The 14849-nt window shown below is 40.8% G+C and overlaps 1 pseudogene; it reads left to right on the top strand.

Moving 5' to 3' along the window:
* Positions 1-2707: 2707 nt before the first annotated feature.
* Positions 2708-10202, top strand: LOC136172179 (dihydrolipoyl dehydrogenase, mitochondrial-like; annotated as a pseudogene).
* Positions 10203-14849: the final 4647 nt, after the last annotated feature.

A 14849-nucleotide genomic window follows, 5' to 3' on the forward strand; every position in this document is an offset into this window, starting at 1 on the left:
TTTTGTCCAGAATGACCCTCAGGAAGATGTAATAAAATATTTTCTAAGTAAATTTCTGACAAATGCCATCTTTTCTGGGGCTAGTATAACACTGGGCCTCTAGCAGTTTCAGCTCAGCTTTCTTACCAGTTCTCTTTGTGGCCCATGTGCTGGACTGTAAGCATCATGAGGTCAGTGCATTGTTGTGACAGATTCTGTGACTGTCATCACCACATCCCCGGGATCGAGCACAGTGCCTGGTTCAGCGTAGGCTCGCACTGAGCCACTGATTAAAGAAAAAAACAGATTCGATTACCTACTGCCTGAGAGTATTACATAACTTACTTTTTATTTAAGAAAGTAAAGAAGTAGCCCAAAAGAAAACCACCGGCACCACCAATCTCCCCACATAATATGCAGTTTGGCAGGTAAAGAGGAACCTTGGATCACAATGAAGAGGCATGAGAATGGAAATGCAATAGACTTGGAAAAGGACCACAAATGTTCAGGCAGCTATTGAGTTCAGCCAGCACAAGATTAGAGCAATAAATTGAATATATTTATTACTTAAATGAAAAACAAATGGGAATCTGAGATAAGCTGACATTCAAACTCATTTAGACTTCGTACTTACAGAATGAACGCTTTGCAAATGGCCTCGGGGTTACAGTTCTTTTGAACTTTTCACATTATTATTCTAATACATGGTGGGTCTGAAATACCACAATAGTTTGATGATTATGACAGAAAAGCAAGCAAAGTGGATACACAGGAAGGGAGAGTTACTTCTTTCTTCCTGACTGCACTTTACAGAAGACCAGCTTTTTTTTTTAATGGAAAAAAAAAATCTAAAAAGAGATTTTCCAAAAAGCAAAAAGAAGGTTGATAGAAAAAAAAAAACAGAAGTGAAAAAATAATACAAAACTTGGAAGAAGCAGAAGAAAAAAGATTAAGGACTAGCAAAGGAAAAGAGAGCATGAGTATGAATAAAGACTCTAGGGCCTTAGAAGTAAAAGAGGAGGAGCCTTGAAGTTCTATCTTCAAAAGTAGTGAAAACAACTGCAGAGCAAAAGTCTTTGGGAAATCTTGGACTAGAAAGAGAACCCAATTATAAGCCTTATAAGTACAGCTTGGTGTATTATATTTACATTAGGACAGCAGCACAGATTTCCTATGAATCATTCTTTCTTGAGAAATATTATCTCTAAGTAGGCACAACTCAATCATGAATATGACTTAGAAAGCTGTGCGTGTCATAGCTGACTCTGACAGCCCCACCTCCATCAGAATCCTTCCCACCAACTCCAGAGGGTGGACAAATGAAGTAGCACAGACGCCAGCCTTGGGTAATAACCTTTCCTCTGTTCCTTTATCACCACTACCTTTGTCTCCTCAGTTTTAATCACGGACATGAGTCCTTTTTCACCTCCATTTTCTACCATTCATAGGATGTTGGTTTTTACCTCAGGCAATTTATTTTTCATAAACTGAACAAATATAATAAGGCACCAGCATCACTAGTCTCTAAAGAACTTAAACCAGCCAAAAAATTCCATCCAGAATATCCAAAACATCTCTATTGGTTTATTGTTGCATGCTCAGCATTTACCATAAATGAGTGCTAATTTCTTTTTCTGTTTTCTTCTGTCTTGTTTAAACATAGGTGTGTTGCTTTCTAATTCTCCTCCTTCCCATAATGTTTCAGCTAGCTTTTGAATGACAGATCCTTTCTTAGAGTGGACCTTGGCCTGGTGACAACGGAAATGGAAACACACAGGGCCTGGTAAAAGGGTGGGCTAGGGTCAAGACCGCCCATCTGCCTCTCTGCTGTGACGTGCGCTGGCGCCTCAAGCCTACACACCATGGCTTCCTCCTTCCTGTTTCCAGGGCAGACTCTTCTGTCCCAATTCTCGACAATCCAAAGGGCAAAGCCCTATGATGCCTTTACTTCTCTAAGGTGAGAAGGTTTGAACTGTGGTCCTCCATCTCTGCCCACATAGCTGAGAATTGTGCTGGGAGGGGAGGCATGTTCTATCCTTAGCAGCTGTGAATGGGGAGGAAGCGGCTGGCATTTCTTCTATGACACAGTTCATTACTGTCTCCCACTCGTTTATGGTCCATACGAATAATGAGAAAACTTCAGTTTCTTTTTGCTGTTAGCCTTAACAATGAGTGCAATCATCTACCAAAGCAGTTATCAAACAGATTCTGTGAAAATTAATATCTGTTTTTCCTGCCTTTGGTTACTCATTAAAAAAAAAGAAAAAAAAAAGAGCTCTGGGAACACCTATGGGGTTAATTGTTTCAGGTTCACACAGAGCAAGAGATCTTGGTATAAAGATAGAACAAAGTCCAGTGTGCAATGACTTCAAGGCGTCACCACTTAGAAGGGAATCCTGGAAAACATCCGAAACGGTGAGGTCTCTGTGTCCCTCTTTGGGACTTCTCTCCCTCTTCCTTGCAAGTTGTTACACTGACCTCCATCTGCACAGTTCCTTGCAGTTGACCAACATTTTGACATGGCTTATCTCACTTCATGCTCACAGACACCCTGAGAAGGTCAGCAATACCAATGTCAATCCCATTTTACAATGGAAGAAACTGGGCTCATTCAGCTGATATTATAGACCACGTGCCACGTGCAGTGAAGATACACTGATGAACAGACACAGTTCCTACCTTCAGGGAGGCTGGTAGAGAGCAGTGATCTCAAACAGGAAGTGACAACATGGCCCTAGACTATGAGGGCTCAAAGTAGGGTCAGTGACCAGAAAGAGGTTCTGGAGGAGCTGATACCTGACTTTTATAGGATCAGGTTGGTCCTAGCCCCAGTGCATTCTTATTCAACCTCTTCAAGAGGAGATCTAGCCACTCAAATGCATTTTCAATAGTGAGATTTCAGAACTTAGAACCAAGCCAAAAGAGATACTTTGAACAGGCACTGTGCGTGGAAGTTTGGACTCAGAGGCCTCAGTCACCAGATTAGATGTGCCTCCTTCCAGGGATCAAGACCAGCCTCCAGGACACTTCTGAGTAGGCCTGTCTGGGAACTGTAGCCTCCTCCGCAGAGGCAGAGCACAGGGTAACTCTTCTTGACTTCTGTCTTCAATGGGGAAATATACATACAGATCACATATACCCATGTGCCCTTTCAGAGGTGACAGCCAGGAAAATGATGTCAAAATTGTTCAACCACCAAGATGCAATCTAATAAACCCAAGCCAAGAAGTATTACTATCGATTGTTTGTGGTCCGAGGTTCTATCCAGAACGACATTTCCTGCTTCATCTATCTCCCTGGAAAAGAGGCAGAGTCTAAGGATTCCACTTGTCCCCCGAGACAGTCATGCAGAGGCGACTAATCCCCTCAAGGCGGTAAACGAAATCTCCAGAATTTTTGTCCTCAGAGGCTAGTCCAGTATCTCCAAGGATAGTCATTACCACCATGGCACACCTTTGTTTTTTCCCTCAGTTGGATGCAATAGAAAATTTAAATTATTTTGAGGAAAAATAAACCACCACGTTCAGCCACACTAACCCCATCCCCCATTTAAAACCATCTGGGATAGCAAAATGCGTGAGATAAGTGTAAAATAATTTTCAAAGATGCTATTCCTAGAAATAGTACAGAAGTGCTTCCTCATGTGGCCTGCATGGTGGCCAGGGGTCTGCAGGCTGTCCTGGATCCAGGCCTAGGAAGTGACTCAGACATGGCAAAGAAGCCACGTTGTTGAAGAATATCCCAGGGCTGGATTGGGGAATGGCACGGATTCCATGATGATATAAATTCTGCTCTTGTGCACATATTGTTTTGCAAAATCCAGGCATGAGATCATTTGGCCTGAATGTTTTCCCTGAGGGTTTCTCACAGACAAACACAGTTATCTGAATTGAGTTAGACCAGCGGAAAGGCATTTTGGAAATTATCTGATTGTGCATGTGGACATTAAGCATTTCTCATTCAGGGCAAAAACCAAAGGTTTTCTAAAGGCCCCATGAAAGAGAAACGCACAGATTCTCTAACCATTTCTTTTTCTACTACCTGATGGAAAAGAATTAAACTACTCTCTCCAAAGGGCGGGCAATACAGCAATACAGCTGTTCTTTCAGCTGTATTTATTAGATTCAGTGGATAGATATTTCTGTTTGTTTTATTTTTGTTGTTGTTAGTTTGTTTTTAGACTATTCAGGAGAACAAAAGCCCCTAAGACTGCTCATAGTTTTAAGTGGAATTTTCTATCACAATTGAGAGATCATGAATACTGCTAGTCTTAGATCAGCTGCGCTGCCTCTCTGCAGAAGAGTGGTTTTCCGAGCACATTACACCTCTGCAGGGGTTCTGACCACCTGCATCAGAATCACCCTGGGGGAAACCAGTTAAACTGAAGACTCTTGGACTTTAGCCTAGAGAGCCTCATCCATTAGGTCTGGGGCTGAACCCAGGAATCTACAGATGGTTCTGATGTCTGCCATACTTCGGATCCACAGGACATTTTTTTTTTCTTTTAAAATTTTATTTTCAGGTTTTAAAAAATTGAAGTATAGTTTACTACAATGTTATGTTAATTATTGCTGGACAGCAAAGTTATACATATATTAATGTCTATATTCTTAATATTCTTTTTCATTATGGTTTATCATAGAATATTGAATATTGTTCTCTGTTCTATACGGTAACAAAAAACCTCTGACTGCCAAAGAAATTGGTCATTTTCTATCTTTCCCAATCTTTTGCTTGATTCCGCTCAGAAAAAAAATTTTTTTAATGTACTATATTTCTAAAGCTAAAATGTTAGCACTCATCAGAAAGGTAGGGGATATTGTGCCCTATTAGCAGTGTGGAACACTGAAAGACAAGAAAGACTGAATTCTAATTGGTTTTAAATTTCTTGAGTGAAAAGAGAGAGAGGAACAGGTGTCCTAAAGCAGACCTGCAGGACGCAGAGGTAAGGAGACCGTGTTCAATGAGGGGAGGCCTGTAAAGGAGGCCAAGGACGCAGGCTTTATTTTTTCTTTCATCTGCAGAATGTTCAGTCAACTTCTCCAATGAAGAGACTTACTTATGAAGGACAGATTCAGACAGACTCAGAAACCGAGTATTCTTCATTAGGGAGGAAGATGCAAGCACATTTTACAAAATTCCGAAAGAATGGATAGGGCAGGAATATGTACCTCGAAATTCAGAACACTGGAAATGGGGAATATTCACTCCAGTGTGAAAAAAAATATTTTAGGTTTATATAAAAGAGTACTGAAGAACACAACTGCTAGTAAACTTAAGGTACTTCCTATTCCAAGGAACATTCAAGGTTGGGAGTAGGATATAAATTTAGGAAATATTAAAGAATTTGTAAGGGCTTCCCTGATAGCTCAGTTGGTAAAGAATCCGCCTGCAATGCAGGAGACCCCGGTTTTATTCCTGGGTCAGGAAGAGCCACTGGAGAAGGGGTAGGCTACCTCCTCCAGTATTCTTGGGCTTCCCTTGTGTCTCAGCTGGTAAAGAATCTGCCTGCAATGTTGAAGACCTGGGAAGATCCCGTGGAGAAGGGAAAGTCTACCCACTCCATTATTCTGACCAGGAGAATTCCATGGACCACAGTCCATGGGGTCACAAAAAGTAGGACATGACTGAGTGACTTTCACAGAGAAATTTATGGATTACAGACCTATTTAGGTTATTAAGGAACCTAATGATATTTGAGATGCATGTCCCAATTTTGAAATTGATTTCCTTGAAGAACACTTGAGGTATTCCTGCAGTTCTCTTGTGGTCACAGGTCAAAATGTGGTATTTCTAGAGTTTTCATGTCCTGAGTTCCCTGGGTTATATATCTACTATTTGGCAGTAGCCAAATAACAGTAACTGATTTTCAATTCTATTTCTCCTGCTTACTAGCTGTAGAATGCTGGATAAGTTATTTTATTTATACTTTTCTGGGCCTTGGTTTCCTCATCTATAAAATTAAAACATATATATATATATACACACATATATATATATATACTTAGTCATGTTCACAAACATGATCATATTTCATTGTCATAATAATTCTAAGTATTCTTGAGGTAGATAGGTACTTAGTGAAGGCTTCTGAATGGTAACATTTCAGGCTGACTTCTGAGTAAACCATGTGTTCTATATCTGACCACACAATAGCAGAATGTCCACATCAGAATGTCCACACTACAACTATATGGGGGATAAAATCGATGAATATATTTATCCATTAACAAATTAAAAGTACAACATCACTTATTTCGGAGCTTTAAAAATAACTTATGATAAATGTTTTGACTTTCGTTAAAAAAAAAAAGCACCTTATTGAATGAAAAATGCTATGTGCATTTGAGAGTCCACATCGACTAGATAAGGCTGAGGGGCAGCTATGTCAAAGGCTCCTTTTTCTCTTCCTGTTGCAGAGATGAGGGGCAATTAGACTTCCTCTGCAGGACAAGTAGCACCAAACCCTGAGATCTGGATCCTCAGAGAAAAACCAGGACTTAGATGCTTAGGTTGACTGCCTGGCGGTGCTCACAAATTATGGATGGCACAATTAATTCTTTTCTATTCTGAATACACATTATCTCTCTGTTCCCAAATGCAACTTTGTACTTTATATTTTGTTTCTCACATGGTTCCAATGGAAAATTAAATAATTTATATTTCTATGAAATCTTTTCTGACTGTAGAAAATGCCATTGTGTCAATAGCTTTCTTTCAGGCAATTAATAGTATCCCAAAAAAGATTTCAAGTGGCATGTTCAAACTCATGTGTCATCTGAGTAAGCAACTGAAAGCAGATGTTTGGATGCATACATAGACAGACCATTCTCCTGCAGCCACTAAAGACCACATTGAATTCAGCTCATTAGCCTACTGTACGTGTGAAAGGTGTCAGGTGTAGGATGTTCTTTTTTCTTCAGAGGTACTTTAGTGCTAGCTTAGGACCTACATGGCAGTGTGATCTTCTTGATACCAATTTATCACAAGTTTCACTACAAGAACATTTTTGTTGCAATTTCCCCCCCAAATAACAGTTTATTTTTTTCCCAGTGTAACATTGGAAAAAAGAAACATTTTTAAAGGACACCATTCTCTATTTCTAACTGAATCATGTCTTATGAAAGTTTTCTTCTAAAACATCACTGGTGGCAAATATTTCTTTGACACTTAACAGTTTCTAATGTTCAGTTTTCCCTTTGATCTCCACATCAAACTCATGATAGGCAGGGCAAGAATTATTATCCCTGTTTTGCAGACTAGGAAACTGAAGTCAGAAAGTTTTGACAGGACATAAAAAGGCTTGTTCATTTTTCGTTCCAGGAAAATACCTTCTTTCAATGACAAAACATCTGTTTTGGCTTCCTTTGGTTTTCTTGAATTCTAAGTTATTACCCAAAGGAAACTCCAAAGAAGTCAAATCCATAGTCCTTGTTCTCACATAGTTAAACCTGGTGCAACAAATACTATTTCAAAGAAGCTATGAATGTAATGAGAGTAAATGGTATTAATTGTTTTTTATGTACCAGGTTCTATGTTAAGTACATCGTGTGTTTTCTCTCGCTTAATCCTCCAACACGCCTAAGCAGAGAGGAACTATTTTTGTTTCTATTTTATATGAGGGAGATTGAGTGACTTTTCTATAGTTAGAGGAATAATATCGTTGAATCCAGTAACCAACCCCTTTCAGTCTGATTCCAGGTTCAGTGCTCTGAAGCAGTGCTTTCTACAAAGCTAATTCTTTTGTCTCTGCTGATGAAACAAAAGAAAGGTGTTTGTAGATCTGTCTGCAGTGAATTGTTGTATATCATATCTACATCATGTCTTTGTCAAAAAAAAAATTGGTACTTCATTGCAGTTGCAAATGCAAAATAGTACAGCCATTGAAAAATAGTTCATCAATTTCTGTAAAGGTAAGAAAGAAAGAAAGTGAAGTTGCTCAGTCATGTCCAACTCTTTGCGACCCCATGGACTATAGACCGCCAGGCTCCTCTGTCCATGGGATTCTCCAGGCAAGAATACTGGAGTGGGTTGCCATTTCCTTCTCCAGGGGATCTTCCCAACCCAAGGACTGAACCCGAGTCTCCCGAATTGCAGGCAGATGCTTTATCCTCTGAGCCACCAACCTACACTTAACATATGATGCTACAATCTCACTCCTGGCTATTTACCCAAAAGACATGAAAACACATGTCTGTACCAAGACCTAAGTAGGAATACTCACAGCAGCATTATTCATAATAGCCCCAAACTGGAAACAAGCTAAATGTCTATTAAGTGGTGAATGGATAAACTGTGGTCTATCCATACAATGGAACAGCAACAGAAAGGAAAACCTATCGATAGATACAGTAGGATTAGATGAATCTTGAAAGCATCATGCTAAATAAAAGAAGCCAGACACAGAAAACCACATTCCATATGACTCTATTTACATGGAATTCTAGAAACAAAATTATACCAACAGAAAATAAATCAGTTGCTGCCAGGAGCCAGGGGTGGCAGAGGGAACTGGCTAAAGAGGAATTCAAGGGAGGAGTCGTGTGTACTGTTCCTTGGTCAAGAAAGGCCATTTCAATCGAATATCTCATGGTCTACAAGGAGTTTCTGTAGTGCCACTAAGAACTTATGCAGATCTACCAATCGATGTCGATGTGACAGTAATTGGCTCTGGTCCTGAACGATATGTTGCTGCTATTAAAACTGCCCAGTTAGGCTTCAAGACAGTCTGTGTTGAGAAAAATGAAACACTCGGTGGAACATGCTTGAATGTTGGTTGTATCCCTTCTAAGGCTTTATTGAATAACTCTCACTTTTACCATTTGGCCCATGGAAAAGATTGTGCATCTAGGGGAATTGAAATGTCTGAAGTTCGTTTGAATTTAGAGAAGATGATGGAGCAGAAGAGTAATGCAGTAAAAGTTTTAATGGGTGGAACTGCCCACTTATTCAAACAATAAGGTTGTTCATGTAAATGGATATGGAAAGATAACTGGGAAAACTCAGGTCACTGCCACGAAAGCTGATGGCAGCACTCAAGTTATTGATACAAAGAACATTCTATAGCCACAGGTTCAGAAGTCACTCCTTTTCCTGGAATTACGATTGATGAAGATACAGTAGTGTCATCTACAGGTGCTTTGTCTTTAAAAAAAAGTTCCAGAAAAATTGGTTGCCATTGGTGCAGGAGTAATAGGTGTAGAATTGGGCTCAGTTTGGCAAAGGCTTGGTGCAGAAGTGACAGCAGTTGAATTTTCGGGTCATGTTGGTGGTGTTGGAATTGATATGGAAATATCTAAAAACTTTCAATGTATCCTTCAAAAACAAGGATTTAAATTTAAATTAAACACAAAAGTTACAGGTGCTACTAAGAAATCAGATGGAAAAACTGATGTTTCTATTGAGGCTGCTTCTGGTGGTAAAGCTGAAGTTATCACTTGTGATGTACTGCTGGTTTGCATCAGCCGATGACCCTTTACTCAGAATTTGGGACTAGAAGAGCTTGGAGTTGAGCTGGGTCCTAGAGGTAGAATTCCAGTGAATACCAGATTCCAAACTAAAATCCTAAATATCTATTCAACTGGTGATGTCGTTGCTGGTCCAATGCTGGCTCAGAAAGTGGAGGATGAAGGCATTATCTGTGCTGAAGGGATGGCTGGTGGCGATGTACACATTGACTGCAACTGTGTACCATCGGTGATTTACACACACCCTGAAGTTGCTGGGGTTGGCAAATCAGAAGAGCAGTTGAAAGAAGATGGTATTGAATACAAAGTTGGGAAATTCCCATTTGCTGCTAACAGCAGAGCTGAGACAAACGCTGACACAGATGGCATGGTGAAGATTCTCAGGCAGAAATCAACAGAGTATTGGGAGCACATATTCTAGGACCAGGTGCTGGTGAAATGATAAATGAAGCTGCACTTGCACTGGAATATGGAGCAGCCTGTGAAGATATAGCTAGAGTCTGTCATGCACATCCGAACTTATCAGAAGCTTTTAGAGAAGCAAACTTGGCTGCATCATTTGGCAAATCAATCAACTTTTAAATTAGAAGATTATATTTTTCTGAAATTTCCTGGGCACTTTTGTAGAGGTCACATTTCTGAACAGGAAATGCTCACAGCTGCAAAAATTTCTAGGACTGAATTATGAAACTTTTGGAAGGTATTTAATATGTTTGGACAGAGTTGAATAATCTCTTATTTATATTTTAAATAAATTTAATATTGTTTCACTGCATTAATATCTGCAGAAAAAAGCTACTTATAGTAGCTTCCTGGAAAATTTTCTTTAACCCATATTTTCATGCTGTTTATGAAGGGTTCAACGTCACTGGGTTTATGTTAAGTAGCTTTTATCTCTGATACAGGATTTACTTACATGGATGCAGTTGGAGTATGATATGTGAACAGCTCTGTTTGAACCAAGGTGATCAGGTTATTTGAAACTTGGTTTTCACATTGGAAACAGTCATTAGAATAAGTTGGAAACATGTATAAACTGATGTAAATAAAAAACAATGATCTCAGTTATTTTAATCCCCAATGTCTTGGTGGTTAGAGGTAAAATTTGTGTTTAGATTTTTAAGGTTCTGTTGAGGTCTAAAGTAGAGTTATACAGTTAACCAAAGTAAGGCAGTGTATATACAAAAATCAAGTATCAGATGGAGAAGCAGTGTATTACAGTGTAAAATGAAGACACGGAAATAAATATGTCTTAAATATTAAAAAAAAAAAAAAAAAAGAGGAGTTCAAGGGAACGCTTGAGGTAATGGAAATATCCTGCATCTTGATTCTTCTAGTGGTTGCGTGAGTTTATACATTCATCAAAATCCATCCAATGTTCTACTTTAAAGGGGTGAGTTTCACTGTGTGCAAATTATACCTCAGTTAGTTTGATGTCAAAACAAATCTAGTATTAAAAACAGGCCTGGGTCTCTACTCCTGCTGCTTTCCAAAAGTGTTTGTTACCAGCTGTTGTCACAGCAAGGTCATTACAGGTCTTTTGTCCTCTCATAAAGCAACATGATGGTTTAGTCGCTAAGTCACGTCTGACTCTTGCGACCCCATATACTGTAGCCCACCAGGCTCCTCCGTCCGTGGGATTTCCCAGGCAAGAATACTGGAGTGGGTTGCCATTTTCTTCTCCAGGGGATTTTCTCTACTCGGGGATCAAACTAGTGTCTCTTGTATCTCCTGCACTACAGGCAGATTCTTTACCACTGAGCCAGCAGGAAGCCCCCATTAAGCAACAATTACCTTTCAGTCCCCCTTGCCCCTTGAGAAGAATACTACAGCTCTCTTCATTTCTTCTCTTCCCAAGCAGTCTACCACCCCTCTCAGGGAAGAGCCTTCCTGAGGTTCAAGTCCGAGGGCCATCTGCTGCAGAATTCACGCTGGCTCTGGGGAGACCAGGCTTCCCAGGTGGCACTAGTCATAAAGAACTCACCTGCCCATGCAGGAGACAAGAGAGATGTGGATTTGATCCCTGGGTTGGGATGACCCCCTGGAGAAGGAAATGTCAACCCACTCCAATATTCTTGCCTAGAGAATCCCATGGTCAGAGGAGCCTGGTGGGCTACAGCCCACAGGGTCACAAGGAGTCGGACACAACTGAAGCGACTTAGCATGCATGGTGGGGAATCAGTTTTTGTTCTATTCAGGCCTTCAGCCGATTGGGTGAGGCCCACCCATGTTACTGAGAGCACTCTGTTTTACTGAAAGTCAACTGATCCAAATGTTAATCTCATCCCAAAACACTCACACAGAAACATTCAGAATAATGTTGGACTACATAGCTGGGCATGGTGGCTCAGCCAATTTGACACATAAAATTAACCCTCATAATTTTCTTTCAACTCTTTTTCTTCTCCAAATTTTAAAGACAAGGAATGGAATTTTAGGAAGTGAGCTCCTCAGAACAGTGTTTTCCAAACTTGGTAATGATGAGGATCCCTTAGAAAGACCTAGTAAAACTGCAGATCCTTCCCTTGCAGATTCTGACTCAGGAGGTCTGGGGTGATGTCCAGAACTCTGTAGTTTAAATAAACTCCCCAAGGACTTATGATCAGACAAATATGGGCAATAGCATCATAAAACAAACCTACTTGCAACCAAGGAATCAGGCTATCTGGTGGAATTTATATAGGCATGGGTTCAATGTCAGTTTATAATCTGAAGTTACTTTAGGATGCACAACAAAACCATTTAAGAACCCCTTTATTAAGCAATTAATACTGCTCCAGACTCATCTGGGTCTCCTCCCAAGAGAATCCCACTATGATTGGTGCAACTTCAGAGGGTGATGTGCTAGATATTTCTAGCTAATACAGGGGGGCTTCCTAGGTGGCACTGTGGCAAAGAATCCTGCTGCCAATGCAGGAGATACAAGAGATGCATTTTCAATCCCTGGATCGGGAAGATCCCTTGGAGGAGTAAATGGCAACCCATTCCAGTATTCTTGCCTGGGAAATTCCATGGACAGAGGAGCCTGGTGGGCCATAGTCTAGGGGGTCACAGAGTCAGACACAACTAAGCACATATGCATGCAGCATTTATAGGCCCATCATGGCCCTTTATAACCATCAATTTAGGGAAGAGCCATCGCTGTTTTCTGAGTAGCAACTTTTTCCAACTACACACTGACGAGATCCAACTAACGCCTTCTTATGAGGCTGTAGTCCTTCGGCATCAGAAATAGGAAAAGAACTCAAAAACTAAAGGGAGAAATACATTTAATACCTTTAAAACAGATATTGCTCTTTCTTATGCTCACCATCATCTTCTTCTTTTTTCTTTTTTTTTTTTTAGAGAAAGGTTTAGTCTAGAGTGGAAAGGACATCAGATACATATCTGGAAATACCTGACGAGTGCTCATGTGGAAGAGAGGTTAGGTTTTTCCCTCTGCACTCCCAAGGGACAGAAATAGCCCCAGTGGGTGAAAGCTATTTGAGAGTGGGTATTTGAGGCTTGACAAAAGGAAGAACCAGTAGGGAAAATGAGGAGTTGCAACCAGAGACTACTGTTCTGCTGGCCCTGCCACTCACTAGATCACTGTGGGATCTTAGGCCAACAGTTAATCTGAGTTTTCTGAATTGCAAAATGGGAATGATAACTAGGGCTATGGTGAGGGGCTATGGTGAGGATTAAATGAGATATTTATAAAGCTCATGGCAGAGAACTAGGCTCATAATTGGTGCTCAATAAGGGGTAGATAACAAAAGTCAGAACAGTTAGAGCTATGAAAGGTTTGTCTAAAGGAAGGGTCGATTTTCATCACCAGAAGAGTTCAAGCACAGTCTCCACCCTGCTTTAACAGGTTGACGGGGATGGTGGGTGTAAGGGGTTCTAAAGCTTGTACGAGAGGTTGGATTGGACAATTTTTCATGTCCTTTTCACCCTGAGCAATTTTATGTCTCTTAGAAGAGGTAGATAATACAGTTTTATGCTTGCAAATTATCATTCTTTTCCTTTTGTGAAAACATTTACTCTCTCTAGGCAGCCAACCCTTGGCCTTTGGGTTTAAAAGTCTGGGGACTTAGGATGTGAATTTCTACCGGGAAGTTGTGATATTACAGTGTTCAGTCCTATTCCACCCATTCCGCCCTTAATACCAAAGCTTGAAAATGAATCACAAACAAAGTCATGGCAGAGTACATTCCAAAAGAGCAGGGGAAATGACTGGAGCAAAGTTGTGCCTGACACGCACACTGCTTGAAGCACACTGTGTAAATTCCGGACGATCAAGGAAACAACTTGATCAGTCATGGGACACTGGGACCGGGTGTCATAAAGGTGCACAAACGTCTGCAAGAACTGGAATAAAGTTAAAGGGGAATTATTGTGGTCTCCTGCAAACCCACTGGAAACTCATGTCAGGGGTGTTCAATTGAACATGGTACATTAAATACACATGTTTTTCTGTCTTCTGTCTGAAAAAGCCCTAGTGAAGATATATTTAGCAAATACATACATATATATATATATATATATATATATATATATATATTCCAAATTAAAGAAGATGACAGCCACTTAAAGGCATAAACATTTTGGGAGAAGTGAACATAGAAGGGACAGAGACAGCAGAGCGGAGAAAGCTGAAATGTAAGGAGGTGCCGGCAGAGAGGGGCGCGGCGAGGAGCAGGCCCGTTCACACCAAAGCGCCCTGGAAAGCCTCCGGAACTGGCGTGTGAGGTGTTACGGAAGGTCAGTTAGGAATGGAAATGACCTAGAGAGAATTTATAGCCCGTCCTTTCCCCTCCCACATCCAGTGGGCAACCGCCTCTTACCCCCACCCTCTAGTTTAGAAGCTAGACATTTATTCTCTGGAAAATGTAAACGTAAGAGGTCCCCCATTCTGGGAGACCAGCACATCTCAGATCTTAGGGGAGCATGGGAGGGAGATGTACTATTGGAAACAGAGGCTGAAGAAAAATCGGTGTCCCGGGACTTCCTTGGGAGTGCAGTGGCTAAGACTCCAAGCTCCCGATTCAGAGGGCCTGCGTTCCATCCCTACTCAGGGAACTGGCTCCCACATGCCACCACTAGCAGATCCTGCCTGCCACAACCAGCTTGCCACCTGTCTCCCCAGAGTGGAGAGACACATGTAACTAGCCCCGCCTTTGTACCTTCCAATGAGCTCTACAGAATCTCACTCTTACACTTGATCAGAAAATTAAAGGTCATCAGGTAAGTGAGGCAAACCTTCAACGTGAAAGACAACAAAATATACACAGGGGTGGGACAGGGGGAGAAAGGAACCTAGAGGAAATTGAGATAGTACCAAGAATTTTAAAAGAAACAAAACAAAACTCCTAACATCCTCAGAGAAATGGGAGATGTTGTGTCTATGAAACAGGAACTGGA

The sequence above is a fragment of the Muntiacus reevesi genome, chromosome 7 (assembly GCF_963930625.1).
Source record: "Muntiacus reevesi chromosome 7, mMunRee1.1, whole genome shotgun sequence".
Taxonomy (NCBI): Eukaryota; Metazoa; Chordata; class Mammalia; order Artiodactyla; family Cervidae; genus Muntiacus; species Muntiacus reevesi.